Genomic DNA, 9,313 nt, shown 5'->3' with positions numbered 1-9,313 from the left:
GCAGCCGTGCTCTGAACCCACTGGAGTCCCACAGGAAGACATGAAAATATGCCTCTGAAGATCTTGTCTCTCGGACTCCATGGTTCTTCTGAGAGCAACACGATCAAGATGAGCCGAGGAAGTCAAAGAGGTGGACTGTGAGTCACTGCACGTATGTCAACCTGCAGAAGATAACTTCCATTCCTTGATTTCACGTCAGATGTTTCTTTTGAGAGGTTTACTAAACAAATGACTGGGATAAGTCAATATTCATCTACTGTCCTCTTGAAAAGTTATGAGGTATGTTCTGTTCAGGGTGAGATTCCCTCAGCTGTACCATCCGCAGTCTAGAAACATTAACAAGTTCACTACAACAAGTTCATAACAGTTCACTACACTGAAAAGATCATCAGATCATTCAGAATGCTTACAGCATTGTGTAATGGCTTCTAATGGAGTTTACTGACCCCCCAAAGCTTTGTCCATTTATCATTAATAAAAGGAGAGTCAGATAGACCCTAAGATGGGGCCTGAAAGTCTCAACCCCCCAGCTTCAGCCCTCTGGTTACTTTTGTTGTCTGTCCCGATGGTTACTTCCTTGGACACCATGCTCCTCCCCACTTCATCTCCCGATCCCAAAGAAGACCACAATTCCGGGTTGCCCTTGATTAATGGTCTTATTTAAATAGAAACTGTTGTTTTTTGATGACCTCTTCCCATTTATTCATACCTGACCAGTAATATATTAAGAGAACCCACTGAACTTTGGAAGGATCAGTTTGTCGTGTTTCTACATTCCCCCAATACAGTGTTCTTACAAAATTCTTACAGAGACACCGGAGCACAGTCTCACCTAGTATATGTTCCAAAGAAAACATGTTCTTGTGTTTTGTGCTCATGCTTAGCCGTTAGTCACAGCAAAGCTTGGTTTGGAGGGCGGCTTAAACACAATTTTACATTAGTACATATGCAAGTTAAGAATAACACAACCACGAAAGGTGGGAGCCCCTCCTAATGTATGTCAGTTCTGTGTCATTATCTCTTGTTTGAGCCTACACACCCCCCATTTTTTTAAAATTTTATTTATTTACATATGTGTTCATTTACCTTTTTTCCCACGTTTTTTAAAGCTTATTAAACAAAATAATTGTTTACTGATATTGATGCTTTGTTCAAATCACTGCTTAATAAACATATCAATCAAAAAAAAAGAAAAGAAAATGAATAATACAATAAAAACTAGCAAAGATTTCTCCTATTCTCCAAAAAGTTACTCATATATAGTTGTATGGTTAGATGAACCCCGCTTCAGTTCTCCAACCTCTCCTCAGGGGCACCTCAGCCGTTCCATGTATTTATTAGACTTCACCACCAACTTAATTAATGAATTTAATTACCTAAAAAAAGTCAATGAGATATTGATTAGCTATATGAGGTGTGCTAGTGGTCGAGTCAAAAATATACATGGGTGTATTGGATGGCATCAAAAAATGGGGTGATTTTAACAGAGGTTTTGAAATGGCTAAGCTAACACACTTTGACAGACATAATAGTATAGTTTTACACCAATATAAGGATCATTTAAACATTATTTTCTTTGGCTGCCTAAGATTTGTGCACAGACTTGCACTTCCATCCATCAAGATATACATTGAATCAAGCTGGGTGAAGATACACCGAAGACACTAAGCGTAAGTAAAATGAGGTGTTTGGGTTTCAGGAATGGGTTCTCAGTGAAGTACTCTCCTGAGGCCAATGGTACCGTAACAGTAAACGCATCAATTAAAGGAAGTGGGGGGTAACGTATACGAGTGGAAGCTCGAATGTGTGGCTCTGCGGTAGTGGCAGTCCCTGCTCAGGCAGTGTCTAGCATGGGGTCGCACAAGAGCAAAGCACAGGCAGCTGAACAAACAGCCTGAACACAGGTTCATTCATGGGCTGCTGCTGCAGCTATTCACAGCTTCCAGCTACGAGGACTTAAAAAAAAAAACGGTTAGACGATGAAGAGTGAAAAGTCCTAATGGGCACATATTGTTTCCTTCCCTGAATGCCTTTTAAAGTGCGAGACTTTATTTACGCCCCTGCTGCGTAGCTGATATGTTTACGCAAAACCTCATGGATACTTATTTCATCTAGAATAGTCTAGATTCAGGCTACCTCTTCATTGTTTTGGGAGTGTTAATTCAGGAGAATTTATCAGTGAAAAGCAAATCATATTGCAGCTATAACATTTCAGCTAAATCGAGTCAAATCAGTGAACGCAGAAGGTTCAGAAGATGGATGGGAAGCGTTCCATCTACGTTTGTTCAGGCTACGCATCGATGCATCAGTGATTCTGGGATGGTGCTTGTAGAACAACTTGGAGGTGAACACACAAAAAACTATGGAAATGATCATCAACTTCCTGAAAACGGCTCCGCTGGTGATACGGGACACTTTCTAGGCATTACCCTCCGTCAAGACCTCAGGTGGGACACAAACATCACCCACAGACCTAAGAAGACCCAACAGTGTGTGTACTTCTTGTGTCAGTTGAAGAAATTCAATACATTGATGGTTAGGTTCTACACAGCCATAATAGAATAGAATAATAGAATACTACATCCTCGATGTCTGTCTGGTTTGGCCCTGCACCATCGCACTCTAAGCAGAGCCAACAGCAAATTGTGTGACATGTGGAGAAGCTCATTGGCTGTCAGCTCCTCCTGTGATGTGCAGAGAAGATCATTGGCTGTCAGCTCCTCCTGTGATCTGTGAATAAGATCATTAGCTGTCAGCTCCTCCTGTGATGTGCGGAGAAGATCATTGGCTGTCAACACCTCCAGTGATGTGTGGAGAAGATCATTGGCTGTCAGCTCCTCCTATGATGATTGAATAAAATCATTGGCTGTCAGCATCTCCTGCCTGATGACCCGACTCATCAAGGAGGAGGAACAGGGCTAAGAAAATAATGTCCCACCCCTCGCAACCAGGTCACTTCCAGTGTCTCCCTTCTTAGAGAAAGCTTAGAGTCAGAGCCTTGAGCAGGACTGCCACCCGAAAGGATTCTTCCCCCAGGCCACTGTCCTGCTAAATAAGGGCCAATTAGAAGTACAAACACATACTTCAAATCCAATCACATTCATACTCCTTTTGTCGTCTTAAACTCATTTGCACATACCCCAAGCTGTCCGCACCATACGCTTGGTTTTCTATTTGTTTATTTATTATTGTCACGCTTGGCGGGTGACCGTGCCGGCTGGCGAGCGAGCAGGAAGTAGGCGAGCAGGCAGAAGTAGGGTGAACGGGGATTTATTAAACGAACAGGGAGCAGGGAACATCACATGACGACTAACATCAGCCCACATCAACTAACAGCAACTAACATCAATGACAGACAAAGGACTCAGGTAAGACACGGACTGAAATACACAGGACTGATCAAAGTAACTAGACACAGCTGGGTACAATCGGGGAAGAACACGTGGGTAATCAGGGGGGCGTGGTACACACGAGGATCGGACGAGCTGGGCGTGACAATTATCTGCACATCTAATTTAAGTTGTACTACCTCTGTTTTACCTTTATTATATTTATTTTTTTAAATATGTATAAAATGTGAGTTGAATTGGTACCTCCTGCCACTACCTACACCAAAAGAAATTCCCAGTACTTTTTGTATTCTGTGATTAAAGGTTAAAATTGTGAAAAGTTCAAATTTATTAAAGTAGAACCCAGAATAGATGAAAAAAATGGGAAATATTTCTTATCCGTTGAGGTGTCCCTCACAGAGCGTCATCCCTGAGGTGAAATGCCTCTGGGAGGGGCTGTGGTGAGGGGGGGGGGGGGGTCTGCTTCCATTTGTGTCTGTGCATGTTCTGTGCTGGATAGATTTTTTAGACCAACGTTCAAGCATGAAATACAACATATAGTAAGAGGTATGGCTTCAGAATTATAGTCTCTGTTATGGTTTCCAACCTTTTTATGTTAGCAGATCAGTTTATGCAGCACAAACACTTCATGGACTGGTACATGCAAGTGTGATGGGACAATGAAAATGCTATTTTTCAAAATGGGACAGTCCCGTAATGTAATGGATGGGGGGCAAACTCCAGCTTTGGGGTTGGGAACCCCTAGCTGAAGGATGTCCAGAAAAACATAAAGTTCTTGATACCAACCAAATTGACTTTTTTCCCATGCTACTAAATGTGCTTTGCCTAAAAACAGTTTCTTAAAAAAATTGCTATTCATTTTGAGGTCCCTCAAAGATTTCCATTGGTACCCCCTTTCAAACTCCATTCTTACTCAGTTTGATCAGATTTGACATTTACCTGGTGTGCTAAATGGGGTAAAATCTGCAGATTTAAGCTAGAAAACAAGATTTATCAAGGTAATGTCATAATAAAACCAGGCTGGACAGACCCATCCTGAAAGCAAAACAATTCTATTTGGTTGGTTTTGAAGAACTTTATGTTTTTTTTGTAACAACCCTACCCATTGTCTATATCATGAATTTTGACAATATCAAAACTTGTTTTCTCTTTTCATAATCATTTATACTAAACCACAGAACTTGGTTTAGATGGATGAGTGAGTGAGTGAGTGAGTGAGTGAGTGAGTGAGTGAGGATAACCAGCGATCCATCTTCCAGACATCCATCCATCTTCGGGCCACCTGTCCACAGTAGGGTCACAGAACTGAGGAGATCCAAAACATTGCCCTGAAATCTCACAGAAGAATCATACGACATCAATTTCTAAATTCAACAACAACCCCAGAAGCTTATATTCTTTTCACATGGTCCTGACCTAGTTTCTGTCTTTCCAGAAAAGAAGGTGCATTAAAGATGATTTAATGCATTATTGATGCAAGGTTATGACTCCACTTTGTGGCTTTTCTGTGCCTTTCATGTCTAATCCGGCCATGTGTACCTAAGACCTCCTGCCAATAAAAAGTTCCACAAAAATGTATAAATACCTGCTACTTTGAGAAATGTTATCAGCCACGCAATCGTTTTGCCTCTTTGTAAGCTGCCATCTACGCAGGACTGGCTGCTGTCTAAGCCAGATCAGTTAAACATGAACTCACCTCAAGTTGTGTGTTTTTTTTTAATCCAAGGCATCACATGGCGTCAACAGAAGCCTAGTAGACAAAAACAGCTGTGGTTGTGGTTTTCGTTGATGCCTGTGTAAGAATGGGAGCCGCAGATACGGACCCTGCCGCCTCACAGGACAAAAAGCCAGCCTTCAGCGATATGCTTTGGTTGTACGCATGGATTTTTGCGTGTGCTTGTACAGGAATGGCTGGCATGCAAGCATGTTGGTTGCATGGTAATACTAACAGTATCCCACTGGCGTTCATGCAGCACCTTCAGAACAGTCTCTGCTTAAAGATTAATAGAAGATTAAGTGTCTGTTTAAAGGTCAGTTAACTAAAAACAAATTTCACATTTGCACATCTGTCATCGGCTGATTTAAGCATTGTGACATCACAAGCTTTCTGGAACACCAAAAGCATCCTTCCATTTACAAAATGTACCGAAATCTCTCACATACACACTGTCTAATTACTACTTAGCCAATAGTGCTGTAAAAATTTTTAAAGCTGTTTTTTGTTTGTGTAGTGAAATCCCTTACAGAGAGAAGTAGAAGATCCAGCGGCTGTCATAGACAACAGACCAGGAATTATGCACATCCTGCTAGTCTAAGTTTAACACTTCTGACAATGGTCATTACCCAGAAACCTTTTCATAGCTGCACAAAACTGCACAGACATTTAATGGGGTATAACACATTTGATATGCATATTCATGAAAGCCTGAAATCACATAAGCAATAAGCAATTCAACTCTGACCTCAACTAAGAGGATTTACGATTTCGAAAGTTCAGCATATGCTGCCCAGGTTTACTATGCTGTCTGTGATGGTTGGAAGTGTTAAACCCTCACATCCTTATAAGGAGGTTAGAAATATTACCTGAGTTAACAGTAGGAGAATGCATTTTAAAACCGTTTGAAATGCTTGCTATGCTTTACTGTATTTGCTTGGATGTGTGGCAGGCAGGCAGGCAGGCAGACAGGCAGGCAGGCAGGCAGGCAGGCAGGCAGGCAGGCAGACAGACAGACAGACAGACAGACAGACAGACAGACAGACAGACAGACAGATAGATAGATAGATAGATAGACAGATAGACAGATAGACAGATAGACAGATAGATAGATAGATAGATAGATAGATAGATAGATAGATAGATAGATAGATAGATAGATAGATAGATAGATAGATAGATAGAACGAACATGTTCAGGCATGTGTTCACAAGAAATGGTTTAGGAATAAGATGTCACATGACAGCCTGTAGGTGACATTGTTCACATGTTGCTATATGAGTATGAGAGATTCATTTTACCAAAGGCAGGGACATGCCTCTACCAACTTTGTTGGAGTACCATGTGTGTTTAGGGGGGAGGGGGGTTCAGGCAGATTTGGTCCCTACCAATGTTGAAACCAAACCTTCGCCCTTGATTTTCAGATGCATTTCAGCCCTGGCCTGCTTTTATAAATGGCATCATGACTCAGACATGCTGACATACAGGCACATACACGCAGGACAAATGGGGCCTCAAGCAACGCACATCTAAACAGGCCCAGGCAGAAAGCGACGCTTAAGCCTTCAATCAAAGGTCCTCCATAAATCTCCTAAGAGCCGGGGACCTGCCCTGGGTCTTGGTCATGCGCGCTGGGAAGGATGGCGTCGGTGGTGTGTGCGGCACTGTGGGGTCTAAAGGTCTGAATGGGGAAACGTTCAGCTGCAGACCTGCTCATCCGTCTACCCCTCTGTGCAGCGTGCAGCTGTTTCTGGTTGTTTTCATGTCCCACGAAACAGGTTTTATTTTCATTGCTCAAAACATAACATACAACTCCTATGATGCATTTCTGGTTCCTTCCGTTTCACCTATAATCTATGCGTAATAAATATTTAAATTAAATATGAATGCAGGTTCTCTTGTGTTGCAAGGCCTCTCGCTCTAAATTGCGGTCTCGTCTTCAGTGTTAATGTCTGCCACATCTTTTGCACCCAGACGTGGCAGTGTTTTCTTAAGAGATGATAATTACATTTTGCAGTAGTTTTACTTGTAAGCTATTTTAATAATTGGCAAAGGCCTCACTTACTGCCCTGGAGAAGAATCTTTTTTGCAGAGTGATTACGGGCTGGTGTATGTACACATATCACCTACACAATCATAAGTACCTTTGGATGACACCATCTGCCTGGGTACTTAATCTTCCTCCTGGATACATCTTGTGCATAATCTCTTCTTCCAAAAACAGTTTTACAAGCTTGCTAACTCCGCTGACCTTGTTGTGAATAGAGCTGTTTAAAGTCCAAAACTTTGTTTCATTAAACAGCTCAGACTGGATGTGTATCTTTAGTCGTTGAGCTGATTCCTTAATCCAAAACAAGCACTTTAACCTATTAAATGACCTAAAAATTTGTACCAGAGCAGCTTAGGTGAAATACCATGCTAAAGGGTACAACAGCAGATGCTTTCAGGTCCCAAATCCGCACCCTCAACCACAACAGCACCTGCTCTTCTGAACTGAGCTGCCTAATGTCACTGAGACTGCAAGAATCTCTGCTATCCTATCTGGCTGGGTCCCTGGGTCATTTCTTTAACCAATCACAATCTTCATTGTATGACATCACCACATTGTTTTGTTTTTTTTTCCTCATTTTCAAACCTCAGGCTTCTAGCCATTGAGCTAGGGGCAGCGTGTGGCTTAGTAGGTTAAGCCTCACCATACTTTGATTGGAAGGTCACTGGCTCAAGCCTTATTGTTGTTGCTGTTATTACAGACATGCCCTTACATTGTTCCATACAACCATCGCAGGTAAGCATGTTCCTATGTTTTGTATCTATGACATTTCCTTTAACAAAAGACATACGCAATAAAATTACTGATCTGTGCACCTTGCTGGTTTACAGAAAACACTGGTTTTAATTAATGTGGTGATGTCATATAATGAAGACTGTGATTGGTCAAATAAGTGAAACGCAAGCCCCTCCTTCGTTGACCCAGGGATGTGCTGAACTCGGGAAAATCTGGAGGTGCGAAAAAGGGTCAAGGGCTCATTATGTATCCACTCAAAAAACTCAGTGTCATAAGCAAATGTTCAGACAGTAAAGAACAATCTCCCCACTTCACCTGAGATTTTCACAGAAAAATGTAAGGTTTCCTTTCAGCAGAATTCCAGATAACTCTAAAAGGAGACTTTGACAAACCCCCCCCCCCCCCCCTCGCTCCCCCACCGCACACATTTGTATAAAGACCATTTTTGCACTGGTTATATTCCAAGACAATTTGCACTGAGAGAAAAACCTTGACAAAATTAAATAAACACCGGGATAAGTAAGCCATGGAAACTTAAATCTTTACAATTTCTGGCATGCCCATTTTTCTATATTTATTTGAATTTCCATTTATATTTCTGTTATATGTATATTTAGATCTTATTTTAGGCAAACTGAAATATGAAGGTGCAATTTGAGCTGAACTTGGTTGTTACTGATCCGATGCAGGAAAAGGGCTGAGCCAGAAGGGGCAAAGAGACACAGAGGCTGGGAGAGGAGATTCCTAACACAGCTGAATGGGTGCCTTTTAATTATCCATTAAATGCTTATGGCTGGGGGGCTCTTAATACCACCTTAAATATCAACCATCCGTCTTCTAACCGCTTACCCTTGTGAGGGTCACAGGGCATCCCAGGCCGCGCCACGCTCAGAGACTCCCTGGGTGGGATGCCAGTCCACCAGAGGGCGGGCACGCCAAGTCATGCTCTATGGCCAATTTAGAAACACTAGTTAGCATGACTGTATGCCTTTGAACTGCAAGTGGAAGTCAACATAACAGGGAAAGACCATGCACATATATGTACATACAAAGCATTGTACAGACTCCCCAGCCCTGGAGGTGAGAAATTACTGGGGAATGGATGGGATGTAACTCGCCACCCTGCCTCCAATAATCAAAACAGGCCAATGCAACTCCCCCCAAATAATCACAAAATGGGTGGAGACCTCAACCACCCCCAATGTTCAGCCCAAAGTCATTCCCTTGGTAGGACAACAGTGTCATTTACTAAAGCAGTGTGCTGCTTCCTTCAGAACCACCATTAAGTAACCATGTAATCCCCGAAGGCCATTTAGAGAACAATAAAGGATCTTCATAAAGGCTCAGGTCAATCACACTGAGTTTAAAATCAATGCTCTCTGTGCACGAGATTTTTGGAAAGGATAACATATTTTATTTTTGGGACTGGCATCCCGCCCAGGGTGTACCCCTGCCTGGAGCCTT

Source organism: Brienomyrus brachyistius, chromosome 8, assembly GCF_023856365.1.
Source record: "Brienomyrus brachyistius isolate T26 chromosome 8, BBRACH_0.4, whole genome shotgun sequence".
NCBI lineage: Eukaryota > Metazoa > Chordata > Actinopteri > Osteoglossiformes > Mormyridae > Brienomyrus > Brienomyrus brachyistius.
This window is presented reverse-complemented; position numbering follows the sequence as displayed.